This window comes from Macrosteles quadrilineatus, unplaced genomic scaffold, assembly GCF_028750875.1.
Source record: "Macrosteles quadrilineatus isolate MER2022 unplaced genomic scaffold, UCM_ALF_1.0 Scaffold_8__2_contigs__length_117827958, whole genome shotgun sequence".
NCBI lineage: Eukaryota > Metazoa > Arthropoda > Insecta > Hemiptera > Cicadellidae > Macrosteles > Macrosteles quadrilineatus.
The window spans coordinates 53,695,025-53,713,614 of record NW_026542601.1 but is presented as its reverse complement, the minus strand read 5'-3'; the positions used below and the strand labels follow the sequence as shown (position 1 = coordinate 53,713,614).

Here is an 18,590-nt window from a genome sequence, read left to right as displayed (position 1 = left end):
CGAGGACGTATCTTTCTTTTACAAATTTTAAAGTGTATGAGTGAGTTTTGTGTCAGTTTATATTTTGAGTGCAATAATGTCGACTAAACGATATCCTCTGTTATATCTAGAGAAAAATTACTGTGCTTATAATTAATTTTGTTAAGCAGTACGTTAAATAGTTTAGTTAAAAGATAAGAAATGGATAACTTTCATATGATACATAAAATTAAACATCGTGAAGGGAATGTTAAATCAACAATTATAGAATAAATAATGTCTTGAGAGTAAATAATACTTGATCAATTCGTGGATATATTTGCTGTATGATTATTACCAGTCTGCTATACTATGACATTGTTGTTGCAGTGCGTTACTGTACATTGCAGATGTTGTTTGTTATGTTGGTAATGTATCAGTTGCAGCATATGTACTACAGACTTACACCACAGACAATATAATACTCTCTATTGTCTGTGCTTACACTATCGTTTCTTATTCATAAACCTGAGGTCTTCATTGCACCGTCAAAAATACTCTTGTTATACTTTATTTTAAAAGAAGTTTTATTTTTTATGACTAAGTGTAAGTGTTCACGAAAGAAATTTATACCTTTTACGATTGATACAATTAATTGTATATCCTTTAAAATGTTAAACTACATCATGTTTTAGAATACAAATTATCAATGAACTGGCTACCTACAAATTGTGCTACTGTGAAAATTTTTACGTATTTATTTTGTTTTAACCGTTGTAAAAATCAACAAACATCACTAAAGTCTCCCACGAATAGTTGAAATCGAAATTAAATCCGTAAACAATATATTCAGTTGTAATTAACAAATTTAATGTCCTGTGTAGGCATACACGACACAGTCGGGCCATAGTTTGGTCACATTATACATAGGTACATGACGACGCGTGTGCTCGAATTGATCCGCGGTCAGAGGGTAGTTTTTGAACATTCAAACTGACCCGGGGGTCTGACAGGTAGATAATAGGGTCGCTTGAAACATGTGATCTGACCCGCAAGTCGTTGAGGGAGGCATGGGAATTCTCCCCGTCCTCTACGGGAAAAATAAGTTAAGTAATAGACTTAGTATTTTCTTATACCCACATGATTTAGCCTAGCTAATTTTAGCAGTTTAATTGATTTGCCTCAATATAGCTAGCCTAGTTTGGTCTTTTATTTAGTTTAATTATTCAATTCCGTCCAAATATTCTATAAGTTTCGATATCAAACGGTTTCTACAATTGGCAAAAAGTTAACATTAGTTATTTGTGTAACTAGTGGGTAAAGTGGCACTTTGCTGCACACGAGAGCAATGTTTACGCACGAGCCGCAGGCGAGTGTGGAATGATCTCGGGTGCAGCAAAGGCCTTTTGCACTCGTGTTACACATTATATTTTTCCTACAGTCACTATAAAGCATATCAATAATTAGTCTTTAAACACTATACAACACGTTTTTAGGTTCAGCTGGCAACACAAATAGGTGCCCTAGAGAAAGTAGTACCCGGTCCGTCCGTATCACTCCACTATTTTTCCTCGGCAAGAAATGTGCTCCGCGACTTGAGAATATAGTTCCGTATGTTTTTGTAATTTGAAGTGGTTTCCGCGCAAAAAAAAAAATGCTTTAACGGCATTTTCTTGATTATTAGGATCATAGGAATGTTTTAAAAACGTTTAAAAGAAAAGTCCACAAAGTTCAGAAATACCGAAATACGAAATGACAGGTTAAATCGCAGTTATAATAGTCAATCAGCTGCTCATAGTATTATTATCTTTAAGTGTTACCAACCTATTTCCAAGCGTACACGGATTACGTGCATAATATAACCACGCTGTTTTGTATTGTTTCGTTGGAATCCTGATGTGCGCCAAAGTATAAACCGTACGACAAAGTATAAACCATACGACAAAGTATGCAGCAATTAGCAGCTTTCTGTACTATAAACAGTACAAGGAAGCCAACTTTGTCGGGTGACTGTAGGAAAAATAATTTTGTATTAAGGTTGTCAATTAATTGTTTTGTATTCAATGAGGACAGCATTTCGGAATTAAACTAATTTACTTAATTGCAATTTGGTTTGCATTAAAAAAGTAAACAGCTTTCTACCACGTATAATCTTATAACCATAAAATAAAATAAATAGAAATAAATCGTAAAATAAAATATAAAATAAATCGTATGCATATTGGTTTGTCTGTCAGCATCTCGTATACACATTACCAAACCATCCTTACAATCGTAACGCATCTTTAGAGAGTTGATCTCTGGCTACAAATGTTTACTTTTAAAATATTCAATTTTACTGCAAATATTTACTGAGAGTTGCTATGAAATTCTTCAAGTCTTAGTGCTATGACTATGAGAGTTCAATACGGTTTAGAGTACAAGTAAGTATATCAAAGATTAAAATATAAAACTAATACTATTATATCCTAATAATCTCACTCAAGTCAACATCTTACAGCAATATAAAGTTTTTTTCAAACTGCATACTTAGTCTCGACACAGAAAACGTACTACTATAACCGTAATGGTTATAGTAGTACGTTTTCTGTGGTCTCGACCGGGTCGAGTTTTCGGAATTCTTCACCCAAATAGACATCGTTACGCAAGAAATTTTTTCAGAGAAGACGTTAGTCAAATTCTTTATAGGGTGAGTTTACCTGTGTGTACCACCTCCCTTTGAATGACCTCTTCCTATATAAAACATCGCATGGTTTGGATACTGAAAATAAAAGGTTTTGGACAAGGCAGCGACAGTGTAGGCCTACAATATGCGTGTATATGAAAATATTAAATTTTATTTAATCTTTCATTGTTTTCTAAAACGATCTGGAATATTCTAGGTGGTCTTGTAGCTTTATGAATTAACACGTTTGCTACTGCAATAGAACGACATTTTTCAATCACATGGACCAGCGACGCACATATATGCAACGGCCGGTTTCTACCCATAGACTGCCGTCGCATTCAGTATTTGCGTCGGGGTTCCAATGTTATTAAAATGCTTATATCTTTGTAACGGTCTATTTGAATCAGCGACCACAGAATTGAATGCACTGAATTCCCTGCAGTGGTCTACAGAGATGTCTGACGCACAACTGCGTCGCTTGGTCTGTGGATATGATGATTGGTGACGTCATATGATAGTTGGAAAAACTGGTCTTTACTTTACTGCATCACTGTATGTATGTATGCTGCATTATCCTATGTAGCTTTTATATTTGTTCAGTTATAAACTGTTCTTGAATCATCTTTTTTTATTTACTTCCACCCCAAAACACAACAAAAAATAAACGGTCGCATATATGCGGCGTTTTGGCTATTTCAAGAGAATTATTCTAATATTCACTATTGTCTACGCTGTAGACCGGGCGTCGCAAATATGCGACATTACAAAAGGTTATAAAAAATACAAAGAAACTAGAATAAATTATTTACAAACACGATTGCAGCGTATTACAATGTAAATGATAACTGTGTTACAGGTTTTCGCTTGTGGTCTGTGTGTACTGTTAACCAAGTGACAGCCGGTCTATGTGTAAGATTCAAATGTATACCTCGGTCTGTGGCAATGACTGCAGCGTCGCATACGTGTTAACTATGGAAGTGCGTAAAATTAGTTAATCTAGAATGCTATAGAAAGAATATTCCAGATTTTTCTAGATTGTACAAAAATTATAGATGATCTTACAGCATTTTACATCATTCATTAGTGTTTTTTTTTATTAATATACACGCCAAACAGGGTAGGTATGTAGGTCTTGAATAGTATAAAATATTCCTCCGTCTAATAATTTTATAATTGCCATTGTATTTTGATATGGGTATCGCGTAGTTCGCCGCTAGTCTTTTAAACACATTGTCAATAAAATATTGACAACTAGGGGTCCATAGTAGCAATTACTGCTTTATAGTTATGTGTACAAATTAAAAATAAAACATTAAAAATTCGTTTAAAACATAGGGTGAGTTATAATCACTCAATAGAACCCTATAGCAATGTAAATGATAATAATTGATGTATTTCTGTTGGCTTGTACTAAATAAAAATTTAAGTTTATACTGATTTTAAGTGAACGTTTTTAAAATACGATAGCAATCAAATCAACTAAATTGCTAAAATAAGCTATTAGGCTAAATCATATTAGCGGCTGTATAAGGAAATACTTAGACTGTTGCTCAACTTATTTATCCCGTAGAAGCCTGGAGAATTTCCCGTCCTCCCTCAACGACTCGCGGGTCAGATCACAGGTTTCAAGCAACCCTATTATCTACCTGCCAGACCCCCGGGTCAGTTTGAATGATCCAAAACTACCCTCTGACCGCGGATCAGTCTGTATGCAGCCATGACGACCTGGGCCTATAATGGAGTATTGACCTTCAATATAGCACGCCTGGGGAATATTGTATTCATGTTGTACGTCCAACTTCGACATTGTAATGATAATCTATTATAATGTACGTTTAGAGTATGACTGGGAATTTAAATTTACTACGAAATTTGTCTTACGTAACATGCACAGAAAAATGTACAAACAATCTTTATTAATTTAAGAATCATGATAATTTGAATGAAAAATAGGTGATCTAAACACATAAAGAGTCGTATATTATATTAACAGGTTTGAGGCCATAATTATCAATATAGGCCTAAATCTGTATCACTATTTATTCTGTAGTTTTAAGCCTATTTGCTATATCCAAAGCCAACTGTTCCAATAACCAGTGTTATTTTCCTCCCCTCCAACATACTTTACTATGGGAAATATCACCGGTGCGTGTTATTGCATGTGTTTACAACAGTAAAATCCAAGATGTAAACGAGTGGAAACTTTCGTGCTGCCGTCCTCGTAAATACATCGATGAGTGCAAAATACAAATTGAATTACACGGTTGCATAGCAAGTTTCAAAAGCAGTTCGTTAATTTGTTTGCGAAATAGTCTGGTAGGGTTTTAATGAGCGTGGCTTATTCACATTCACACGCGTTCAATTAATTAGACTGCCAAGTGCATATGGGGGAATGTTGTAACGAGATCGTACACTAAGTGAAATTACGACGTTTCATGGGTTATTTCGTTACGGTTCTCATAAAAGGTCCACGGGATGGTAAAATGTTCTCATTGTGTCAACATCATAACTATATCAATGAGACAGGACAGTTGCGTACGTAGTACACATGTACTGGATACAGCTTTTACATGAAAAAATTATTGTCAACAGTACTTTAATGTGTATTTTAATATTTTAAGTAGTTTATAATGAAGAAAAATATGAATTAAAAGTAAACAGTCTAGTAGTAAATCTACAGTGAAAAAATCCTTATTCTTTTACAGCATAAATTTCCTAACGAACTCTACTCGGTGTTATTAATTAATAAAACAGCACTTGAAAATCTTCATGTTGTCTAATTAGTATTACACAAAGAGTTTTTCTCGACAAACTCGCTGTTCGAGTCCTTCGTTATTTTACAGTTGACTGGGACTGGTATCAAAATTACGAGTGCATAATTATTTACAGCACTTCACTGTTTTTTCTCGATTAGATTACAACATTTACATCTCAATTCTCATTGGTCGATTTACATTGCGGTCAACTAGTTGCTATAATTAGTAACATGTTCACGTTTTTTTTTTTTTAGTTATGATGTTTGTATGTTGTTAAGAATTGTGCAAAATAAAATAAGGAAAATAATTCTGGAAATCGAGAGTTTCCACAATCGAAAAGAGCACGTATTATTAGATTTTCTTAGTTGATTGATTTCGATACTATGTTCCGCAATTCAACACTATACAGTATTTGAAATTGCTTATTGCGGAGTCATCTTTAGACCGATTGGCTCTCACTCTGAAATTTTCGCACCAATAGCTTTCACTGACGAATCGTCCAACTTTCTGGCTGCCAAGTACTTATACTCTGATTTTAGGTCTTTACGTCTTAATTATCATTTCATTTCTTGTTTGAAAAATCTTCCTCGTTCGTACGTTATCTTCGCCCCAGAAGCTTCTGCTTTTGAATCGTCCAACTTCGCCCCTTCTCGTTGCCAAGTACCGGTACTTTGGTCGTACATGACATCGGTGAAGTTACCGTGCAGGGAGACAGGGTTGACAGCGTGGTGTCCTCCCGATGCGTGCGGGTCGTGTCAAGCGTGTCAGTCGCTGCGTGCGTCTGTATTGAATCAGCCAGAAGTTTAGGGAGTCCCTGTAATAAAATGATGTGTATAACCGTCGTATTGATCTGAGGTTACCTCAGCGACACGCACATCATCTACCGGGAACATTACCGCCGGTTTTCGGAGATATAGCTTATGGAATACAATATTGGATTTTTGTACAAAAAAGTCTTCTATGTGGCACAATTAAAGGTTCATATGACGTGTGAGGCTGTGTTCAACTCAGGAACAAAGTTGTTTAGCTGAATGGACATAATTCTCGCATCAGGAGATCGCTGGTTCGATACTGGAGAGTCAGTACAATTGTAGCTCTAATAATTCGATTCGAAACTCAGCTGAGACAAGGTCCCGGATTTCATTGACCACTGGACTTTTACACGTTTCCCGAAGTTATAATAACAATTTCACGGTTTCATGCTTTTTCGCAACCACAAAATCACTTATGAACAAAAATGGATTTACTCAATGCAGTTTAAAACACTTACGAACATTGGTAGACGAAGATAATTCGCAATCGTTATTGAAATGAAACCTACAATCACAATCACCAGTCACACCGCAAACCTCCGCAAATCATTAGGAACCCATTTTAAGTGTTTATAATCATATAAATATCAGATATGTGAGAATTTCAAATTTTATGATTTAGTTCGTGGTTTGTTCTATTTATATGCTGCATATGACTTTCAGCTAATAATCACAGGATTACACTTACAACGCAGAAATCAGAAAACTGTTCCTATTTCCCACCAATAATTTCTATAAACAGATACAACGGGAAGGAGTAGACACACTTCTCCCAGTAGCTCAAACAAAACAACAAAACCAACAGAGAAAACAATACTGAACAAAGTAGACAAAACTACAAATCACCATCAATGCGCCAACCGTAGTGATCACACGGCGTGACAAGTCAAACCTGTAACGACCCAATGGATGTCAGTTCCGCAAAGATCTTTCACTTCATTCAAAAATGTAGTCATTCGACGTCTCCTTTTCATCATTCAAACAGGGGAAAACATCGTCCTGGAGCTCAAAGTATAGCACAGCCAACGAACACTAGTCGGTGACTCAGTTGGTCGAGTGACGAACTCAAAGGTATGGATGACATTGGCAACGACACGTCAAAGAGTAGGAAGAGTCTATTTCAACCTATTTTTTTTTTTTAGTAAATAACCAGGAGTGAAATTACTCGTACTTTTTGTGCCAATAATGTGGTGGCAACATAATAAGGGAAGGCAATGTTTAAAAAATTATAGATCGGTCTATAAAGTTTATAAAAGTATTTTCGACTTTTTTTTATTAAATTGGGTTTAATTTTATTCAGGACCATTATTATTCATGTGTCTATTGTTGACAAACAACTGAGTGTTTATTCAGGTCCCAGTACACAGTCCCGCTGTGATACTGCAGACGTTTGTATTGGCATTGGTAACACTGATTGTGGAATTTAATCATGTTGTTGTGTAGATAGGTCTTAGTGCAAACAAAGCCTTAGCCAAAGGTTTAGTTAATTGAAATAAATTGATGTCAATTCCGTTTGGAATTAATTAATTTGCTCACAATACAATTTTATATTTTTAAAAACACTTGACAGGCATTTACAAACTGTAACTTGACCTGATGGTAATCCTTACAGTTCTTAACTGTGGATTATGAAAATGAACAGTAACAATTATCTTTTAAGCTGGAAATTATGTCTTTATGAAGAACTAGGGTAAAAAGTACAGTCATCGTCCATAACTACTGAGCCCGCCAAACAATGTTCACCTGAAAATGTCTTTACACGTTGGTATGATTGATTCGTCCACTTCCGGGTGGTGGCAACACTGTCAAAAGCTGTTTCCGGGGTGACAACAATGGGTCCACCTGTAGCGGCTCTTCCGCCGACACCTTCCTGGTTACAGGTGTTTGTAAATACTGGAAATGATTGTCAATTAACTTCAAGTTGGCACTTTAGTCACTCGGGGTCGTTTATAAACTCATCTGGTAACTTGAAACACTAAGGAATAACCAAGAACCAGTGATCATTGGAATAAACAATTGAATTTACAATTGATAGTTCCAGCCACCGAGTTAGAAATACAACTGGTGCGACACCTCAGCTTGAAAATCGACACACTGTAAAATTTTGTTATGTTGGTACCAACTAGAAGAATCAACCACCTATTTAGCCCCTAGATCCAATGCACTAAGAACACTGTCTTCAATGTATTATGTCCCTATTACATGGTGTTCAAAGTCTCTGAATTCTTACATTAAATGTTACCTACAGTTGCATCTCTAGCTCATAGGGTCGAGAAGTTAATTTGTTTCATCGTTTAATTGATAATTACTATACGCAACGTTCATGGGAGTCAAGAGTGGGAGAATATCGTATAGCCTACGTACTGTAAACCAGCCTGAGACAATGACACCCTGAATCAAAAAGGATTCTATCACAGAAAATAACAAAAAATGCTAAAACTCCGTAATTTGAGATAAAGTTAGATTTAATATGAAAAGAGTGGGTAGTACCTACGAGTTCGACTTCAACACCATACAACCAAAAACAAACAGAACAAACGCTGAAAAATTACGAACCCTTTGAAAAATTACAAAGATCATATTAAATTCATATAATTATAGATGTGTTCAGAGTAGCCCATATATTGTAATGATCTTCAAATAAGAATATAACAGTTAATAATATAAGATGCGACAATGTACCATGATTTGTAAATTTGACACTTTGATTGCTGCAAGAAAATTGACATACGCCTCTCTCTGGTGGGATGAATTGGCCTGTCACGGGTACAGCATGACATTCCCCCAACCACCCCCTAACAACCGACCAATCAAGAGTTAGGGCCCCTCAGGATGTCCCAATGATGGAACTTCGTTCAATAATCCATATCTGACCCAATTTGTGATGACTGATGGGGAGCCCTGTGTTGATGCTGATTGCTAAACTGAATAGCTGATTTTGTTGAATAGAAGAGTATAACAGTTCGATAAAGCTACAAAGACATACTGTATGACAAACAGTTTTTATTCGTAAATGACACAACAATCAGATAGTTAAATTTCCAAAATAATTGTTATGATAGATAGTGGACAACTGTTATAGTACTGATTGTTGAACCGGATGATTGCTGATTTTGCTGATCAATAAACCACACACATATGGAGACGAGAGTTACGTACGACAAAGATTACTCGACAATCTAGATATCCAAATATATCCATAGCCAAAACAATGGTTATACTGATAGAATAGTAGACAACCGCTGACACTGCTGATTGTCAATAGTGTAACTGTGTTGATTATTCGAATATCTAGCAATGAGCTATATTACTAAAGCAATCACTGACGAGTGTTAGTGGCCGACTTTGCTGATAGAGGTAGTTCGGTCAGGTGGCTATGCGGACAACTGTCTCGTCGGTCTAGAGGTTACTCGTGTTTGATACTGTATATTAATTTTTAAGTTCACACTTTTGGTGGCTAACCAGGAATATACTATCTAAACAACTATATTATCTTTACTTGCACCAATAGACTAAGGAAAATATTTTTACGACATTTTAACTTATTAAAGTGCACTTATTAAAGTTGCGTTAAACCACAATATACCTTATTGTTGCACGTAGATTGTTCATACATCTAACAGCCAAATGTCCACTTTTCTTACCTGGAAGAAAAAAAAATTATTAGAAAATGTTCCATATAAGACATGCGTGTAAATACAATAATACATAATTAGAATAGGCACAACATATGTAAATAACTCTATAGTAATGACTAGAAGATTGAATTTGCTGGACGGAATTTGCGGAATGTTAATCAAGCCTACCATTCAAATTCACCTCTAGCTATATTAATTTTCGAGATAGGTTCACGGCATCATAATGAATATGATATTTGATTTTTGACGTAGTTCTAAAAAAAAAACTATATCATAAATATTCTAGCTGTAATTGTGAAAAGCTTACACCGTAGACCTAAAATATTTTCTAAACTATTGTAGTGGATTTTTTCCCTTAAAACCAACAATTTCACTCGCAAATAAGTCTAAAAGTAGGTATTGACTTAAAAAAAACATTAAAGAACGAAATTAGCTTAAAAGTAGTCAATTTATAGATATCCGCAGTTATTTTCTATAAAAAAAACTGTTCACTACCTAGAAGATGCTCCCAGGAATAAAATCAACAACCGGCACAGGTTGAACTTTGGATTAGAGGACTAGTCGAACCTAAAATTTGAATGATTATGAAAATCGTTGTCGTATGGGATAAATATAGTTTAAACTTTTTCACCACGATTGACTGGACAAAGTAGCTTATTCTGTGTTATCTAAGCTTTACTTTAAATTGGCTACAGCTGATGAAAAATGGGATTTCAACAAAGGGTAGGGGTCAGCTGACGGACGCTATCCGAAATCAAATGTTTGATTCCTAGGCTACTGTTCGGAAACATTTTACGTACTGCATATCAAGGAAGATAACTAAAGATTGAAAGTCGTACCTTGTGGTTACCACTCTCTCAGTGACCATTGCCGCCCGGATGTCAGACATGTTCCAAGCCGGTTGAGCGTGAGCTTCCGGAGGATGTCCAGGCCCGAGCCTCCGCCTCGGTACGGACACGAGCTCCGAGGAATTAAGTCCAGAGAGCATAGAAAAAAATCCGTCTAGGGTACTAGAATTAAATTTGAAACATGTGTTATACTATCAAGTGATTCTGTTTTACGGGTAAACTACCACGGTTTCGAACCTAAGGTTCATTTTCAAGTGGATATCAATTTGCTAGAAAAAATTTTCTTCATCCCTAGATTTAAACCGTTCTAAACAATTTTTGGGAGATTTGTATGTAAAAATCCATTATGAAAATGCATGAGTATTTATTCTGGATTCAATAATAATTAGTCCAGTAATTAATTTGGGATATGTTGGCAATGACTACAGCTACATAGAAGGGAATCTACAGCATAATACATTATACGAAAGGATTGACGAACTACAAACGAAACACTTGCCGATTCCATCACTTGATAGATTTTCCAATGGACGCTGATTTATATTATAATGTTTACTCTATTATAAACCAGTAAAATATTCCATTTCAAACGCGAAATTACTCTTTTGTTTGATGTTCATTGCACGCCTCTTGTATTTGCTTCTACCGTTCATATTTGTATAGTTTAAGGTAAAACCCGTCGAATTAGACGCTTACTTTCAAGATTTTAAGAAATCACAGATAAGTTATACATCTTTGTTATTAATTTCAGCTAATATGATACATAGTGTGAAGTTATCAAGAACTGGAGTTGTTTATAATAATAATAATAATAATAACCAATTTGGAAAAAAATAATAAAATGAGCGCCACAACTTTGCTTAACAGTATTCGTGCGGTCGACATGTTTGAACATAAAAGTTGCATTTATTTCAATGTTAAGCAATTGCGGGAATTCCCGTCATCAGCACCCAACGTGTTAAGAAAATTATTTTTCACGCCGTGTTGTACTGTCAAGTACAAATACTGCAAAATAGTATTAAAACGTCTTCGCATTTTAGGCGATATAAAACATGTGACATTTTATGTCTACCTTAGGGGAGGCTTATTGCGTTTAAAATTCATCAGTTAATCACTTTTTTCAATAACTGTCATTGTAGGTCAAGATTTAAACATCGAAAAGCTTCTAAGCCTTTCTCATAAACTGGCGATATTCTTGTAAATATGTAAGCACAATAACCAATCTAGTCAGCTTGGGTAGCAGGAAAATATTTCAGTTCTGGCAGACAGGCTGCAATTTTAGGTGGTTATAGTATACAAGTTTCTGAACCTAAAACCGCCCAGACCCCAATTTTTAAGGACCTCGGTCGTCCGTAATGACGTCATCAAAATGGCGGCCGTAAGAGGATCCTGGGTCCCCATGAATTGGCTATAACGACCGAATGCCTGAACCGATTTTCATGAAATTTGGCACACAAGTGCTTGAATACATTATCTCGGCCTAGGTTGAAAATGGTCAAGTTTAATCAGGTCATTTCAAAATGGCGTCCATTCAAAACTAAAAAAATTATGAGGAAAATAATTGTGAATTGTTTTATACAGGGTGAGTTTTAAATGAGTTCCCCCCTACTTTTTTATACATTTCTTAAGATATCAACTCCGAACCACGTCAGATAATTGTAGAGTAGCGATTACTTCATTTCGCCTAGTTTTTATTTTATCCGTTTTTTGTTATCAAGCTTTCTTGATAAAATATAACAATTATTTTGATTTAAAATGTCAATATTTCAAAAACCAAACATGACAATGAAAAACGGATTGCGGCATTGAATACAACATAAAAAAGTAGTTCAAAATAATGGGTCACAACACCCCCTTCATATTTAAAATAATTTATCACATTTTAAAATGGCGGATCCAAGATGGCGGCTGAAAAAAATACATCCGTCATAACTGAGTGAAAATAGGTCAACAATGAATGGTGGTGTCCACTTATCTTTATCTAGCACTATTTTGAGATTATGGCCTTAGTTTGTAAATGCACAATGTTATAATGGACTAAAAATAAAGTTATAAAAAGTTCTCATAACTTTAGAATGGATCAACATTTTTTTAAACGGATTGCAGCATCGTATTCAGCGTAAAGGTTTTGTTTGAATCGGTGGGTCACAACCCTATCTTTACATTTGAAAAAATATTTTTGTATCCAAAATGGCGGATCCAAGATGGCGGCCAAAAATGTAAACCCAGTCAAAATGAAGTAATCGCTACTCTACAATTATCTGACGTGGTTCAGAGTTAATATCTTAAGAAATGTATAAAAAAGTAGGGGGGGGAACTCATTTAAAACTCACCCTGTATTAAACAATTCACAATTATTTTCCTCATATTTTTTTAGTTTTGAATGGACGCCATTTTGAAATGACCTGATGAAACTTGACCATTTTCAACCCAGGCCGAAATAATGTATTTAAGCACTTGTGTGCCAAATTTCACGAAAATCGGTTCAGGCATTCGGTCGTTATAGCCAATTCATGGGGACCCAGGATCCTCTTACGGCCGCCATTTTGATGACGTCATTACGGACGACCGAGGTCCTTAAAAATTGGGGTCTGGGCGGTTTTAGGTTCAGAAACTTGTATACTATGACCACCTAAAATTGCAGCCTGTACTGAAACTACAGAACTGAAATATTCTGCCACTATATGCAGCTATACGACCCCACTAATCAGTTTATAGTTATCGGTAACGCTCAACCAACCGCATACTCAGAAGTCAGAACAGCTGTTCAGTGAACATTGGGTTCGTTCACTGGAACGTCTTCCCCGTTCCACTTCCTTTCTGTTCCATTCATTATTCATCTTTCCTCGATTGATTACATTTCACACTTTCTCCCACGATATTCACTCGCAGTTTCTGGCCATTATTCCCAATGAGGCATCTTTTATTCATCACTTCACCGGCAGAGTTTGTGTTTATGGATGAGTCTACTTGTTTCTCGGCTGTAATATGTTTCGTTTTTACGGTTGTTGGGTTCTTTCATTTTTTGTACACTGTCAATTTTGTAGGAATTTCTTGGTTGAATATCGCTGTTTCTTTATTTTATTTTATATTCTTTCTGATAAGGCGATGTGTTACAGCACTGCAAATCGGTGATTTCAATTATGCAATGACCTGATTTTTTTACCTCTGATCACAATTACAATTATGTTTATATTGAAAGTATATTTTTATACATACAGGGTGTCAAGGAACGCTAGGTTCCTCTTATGGGTAGATTCCATGCATCCAAAAGAAAAACATATTTTACAATATAAACATAGTTTGAAAGTGTGTATTTTTTGTCAGTGGTTTTTACCAACTCTTACAAATTTAATATTAGTTTTTATTATGTAGTTAACAAATTTTTAAAATAAGTTACAAAAAGAAATAGTAAACAAAAAATATCTACCAGACATAAGCCGGACGTAACTAATTTTTAGTCCTGAACTGATCCACAATAAATTAATCTTCAAGTATTATGTCGGTACGAAGGTGTCACCCAAATCCTTTAACTCCGTTGTGTCTATTCCCAGCAACCATTAGTCATACACGTTAACTCAGTAAACATTTAGTTCTCGACAGCACCAGCTGTTGCGTGTTGGCGGCGTAGGATCCTCTAGGATATACAAACTGGAGTCTTTTTTTACCTCCCTTGAGTCACATTTCATCCTCGGACCCGCCCTACCATTCATGGGTCCCGTTACTCCCATTCTATCCTCACTATCGCTGCTATCTTAGGACTTGCCTAAAGGTTGGATTGCAAACACAGTGTGCAAAACCTTGAACAATGTGTGTGTATTTGGCCACTGAAAATTGGCTTCTGTACACATTATATTCTTATTAGTTATATATTATAGACCTTGAGATTTGTGTTAAGTATCCTAAAACATTTTATGACGTAATTTTACAGTTTCAAAAGTAATGAGCTTTCAAAATTTTGGTTCTCACCCAAAAACATTCCCAGACATACAACTTAGAAAATAAAACTTTTTTTGCGAATCGCGAACAAAATATGTTTAGAAACCGCACCGAAAGATATTTTGTAAACATCCTAAATTTTACCTGTTGTACAAGTACTTGTTTTAAATAGCCTAACAACTTTAATAATATTCCACGTTCAGAGTAAATCTTTTGTTGATGGCGAGTGTATGTTATTTGAGGTTATTGCGGTAACGATTTCATCATGAGTAGTAAAAAACCATGTTTTCACGACGTTGGAATATGATCCCGTCCTCAAACGAAAATGAGAACTTTGGAATGAGTTTAATCGACAAAGATACTACAGTACAGTTGACTTAAGTAAACTGTGAACAAATGAGGGTCCTATAATGCGTCGCCGACGGACGGAAACACGATTTAAACATCAATCAAAAATCGGCTCGTTTTCGTGTCTATATAATTTAAACCTTAAAAAACTAACGTTACATAAATCCGTACAATGTACAAACAAAACATACTCTTAATTTCACTTCGGAGGTTTTGCCTTCCGGATTACTTAACAAATAATCTAGAGGTTAAACATAAAATGAGGTTACTAACCTGTCGTCAATCAGTCCTCTATTGTCTTTGATAGAGGTTAGAGGTTAAATACCTTATTGCCAACGTAATCCTTGGTACCAAAGATACCAAGGATTACGTTGGCAATAATGTGTTTAACCCTTTAGTATACTCTTAGTATACTCTTAATTTATTTTATAAAAATATTAAAACCTCATATAATAATGTCGGATCTACAAAACCGCTGGAATTCCTCTGCCAATGTTGATGAATTGAAAGCTATTGAAACTGTGAGAATACCCTTGAGACCGCAATTGATTTCGATTATCTTTCGACACGGCGCAATATTGTGATCTGTGATTCATATGAAATATACATTACAAATCTTACAGGTAACTTATTGTGAATTTCCACCTAAAAGAACCATCATTCTGTTTTATTTTGTATGCGTTTAAAATCTAACGGAGTTTTGCTCAATTTAGTATACAAATATGTTTTTTAGAACATTCATTGCACAGTAAAAAAAATATTGACATCAACTAACACTCTACCTATGACTAAATGAACACTTACTATTTTCTTTTTCCTTTCTGTTTTCATGAAAGGCCGTTTTTGACTAAACTCATTCACAAAATTGCTGCGGACGCGACCCGCAATTACGGGATTCAAATTTGGGTTGAGTCCCGCGGATGGAAGTCGTGACGAACTGTCTATGAGGCTCTTAGCTACTGTAGCGGACTAGTGGTAAACCTGTGGCGTTTAATCTAGCAAAATACAATTTCCTTGTGCAAAACGCAGGTAAATGGTGTACTCGATCTCTGGGAGGGTAGTAAGGATTTGGATAAGCAAAAAGTCGAAATATTACAATATGTTATTAACAAATATTCACTATCTTATTGTGGACGACCTCGCTTAGACTAAAAAAGGTTATTTAAAAACTTGAGCAATTTACAAACCTTTCATAGATCCATTTAAAACTTGGTAAGTTAAACAATTTTCTGTGAAATTTTCATTTACTGTTGAAGTTGTCCCATAGTCAAGCGTGAGCTATTGTAATATTTAATCATAGTTCATTTCAGGTGTTTGGCTTACTGAAACACTGGACCTGGCATTTGTGTAAGAAAGTCTTCTTTTTCGAATGTTAAAACAATATTTTTCTTATACACTACACCAGGCACTCTAGTAGCTAGTCGAAGTCTCCATGAGAGCACTGACTACAGAATGAGATGCCGTTGTCACTTGATGTCCGTCCCCTGGGATAATTACCGCAACGCTCCCACTTATACACTACACCAGACACTCTAGTAGCTAGTCGACGTCTCCATGAGAGGACTGACTACAGAATGAGATGCCGTTGTCACTTGATGTCCGTCCCCTGGGATAATTACCGCAACGCTCCCACTTATCTACCATCTGTCCCATGGGATAAATTAAATGCCACAAACCTGGGAATTGATTCACGGTCTGTTATTGTCATTGTAATAAATTACATCGGTGTAGCTTTGTACGTGAAGGAATTCTAGGTGTGGAAGACTGTTGGGGTTAATGTAAGGTATTTGTGGCGTAAGTTTAGAATTGTCTCGGACAAAGGAATAGTTTAAGTGTATTTAAATACCTTGAGAGTCTTTAAGAGAGTATACAAGTTTTGTAGTATACATTTCCCATCGTAATCACCAAGTACCGATTGCGTATCTCTGTACTGTACATAACCGCCTAAGCTCAGTCGGCAGCGTGATGGACTGTGGACCCAAGGCTGCTATGTCGTGGGTTCGAGTCCCGAAGTGGCCTCTTCAAATGTAATACAGCACAATTCGTTCTTGTACTGTATTGTCTCACCCCTTGCTTTGATTGATAAGTTCTGCCATTGAATATACACCTCTACGTAGAAGTGTATACAGGCCTGAGCCCGATGTGGATGGGTGTATTCGAGGTTAAAAGAGACAACCTATAGACCGTTACCGAGTAGGGTTAAAACTGGCAGAATTCATCATGAAATCGTAGGGTCAGGAAAGGTAGAGAGTGAACGGACTGGAAACTGGAAGTTAAATTAGGGTAGTTAGTTTACGAGGGGTTGTGTTGCGTTCGGTTAGGTTAGGTTATGTTAGGTAGGGTAAGGTTAGGTTGGATTAGATTAGGTTAAGTTGGATTGTGTTTGGTTAGGTCCAGAGGTCTCTATCTCTTTATCCTCTAATTCCCTCCTCTCTCTTCCTCTCTCTGCCAGCCCTTCCTCGCTAAACGGCCCCAACACAGGTGCATCATATCCACCCCTGCTTTAAACATCCACACGTCCTCTACAAAGGTAACAACTTGAATGTTTCACAGCTGACTAGATCACAAGAGGTGCGCAATAATTGTGTCATCCCAAGCAAACTGTCCCTACGTGACCGAAGATCACGTGGCCTCAGTTATGCGTCCGCATAAACATGAAGGCACATGCGCGCCCGCATAAAACATGGCTTTGACGCAACACAGCACGAGCTGTTACCAATTAGAGGCTTCGTGCCGTGTCTCCGGTTGGGAAATGAGCCGAGTGTTGTCTTTGTATAAAAATGAGGTTGAATGAAGTTGAAGTCCCAGTACAGACGTGTTCTCATCAATAATTATCGAGCTTTAAAAAGAGGAATTTTAAAATGATATTTCCTCTATAACATTGTGTTTTGAATAGAGCATTTGTGTGGATTAGGCATCTAGCTTCCTGGTCTGTTACATACACGACAGTTGGAAATTGGGATTTTAATGGTTTGAAACTGTACCCTGGTACTGACTAAGGAAACAGCTGATCTTGGTCTATAGTAAAGCTACCGAAACGGCCACCAAAGGCATTTCACTCCATTATACCTGTGCCTATGGATAGGACTTATTATTATTATTATTATTATTATTTGTTGTCATGAGAGCCGAAGCCCCCTGACTGCTTACCCGGTACCTATCCTACAGGACATACCCGGGCCCCATGATGTAGGCCGAAGCTTACGCATCAACCTTTAGCACATCATGGGCGGATCACTTAAGGTCATCAGGCTCGCCGGCTGCCGAAGCAGACCCTTCGGAAAGAGGGTTGCCCCTCAATCCTAACCAGGGATTCCGGCTGCTTGTTTAAGCGTCACTCCACCTGGGTTCCACTAGGTCGGAACCTAGAGGTCCATAGTAGAGCGCCCCGACGCATTTAGTGCAAGCAACACTCGGGACCTATCTCATCCCTGACAGGCAGAACCCGCCATCAATAGCCAGGAGGAAGGGGACCATCAGCACGCTGACGGGGGGAACCCCAACCTCCCATTTACACCGCTGCCCGATCGAGGCCTGACCCATTGCTGGGAACCAGAGATATCCAGAGCGATAGATCCCCAGATACCCCTGGCGGGCTCGGACCCAGCACCCGATCTACTTCG

General features: G+C 36.7%; 1 protein-coding gene across 1 annotated transcript in view; it reads right to left on the bottom strand.

The window, feature by feature from the left end:
• The window catches only part of LOC128999642 (dual specificity tyrosine-phosphorylation-regulated kinase 4-like), a 161,443-nt gene that overhangs the window by 98,806 nt on the left and 44,047 nt on the right, over positions 1–18,590 (bottom strand). The window lies entirely within an intron of this gene.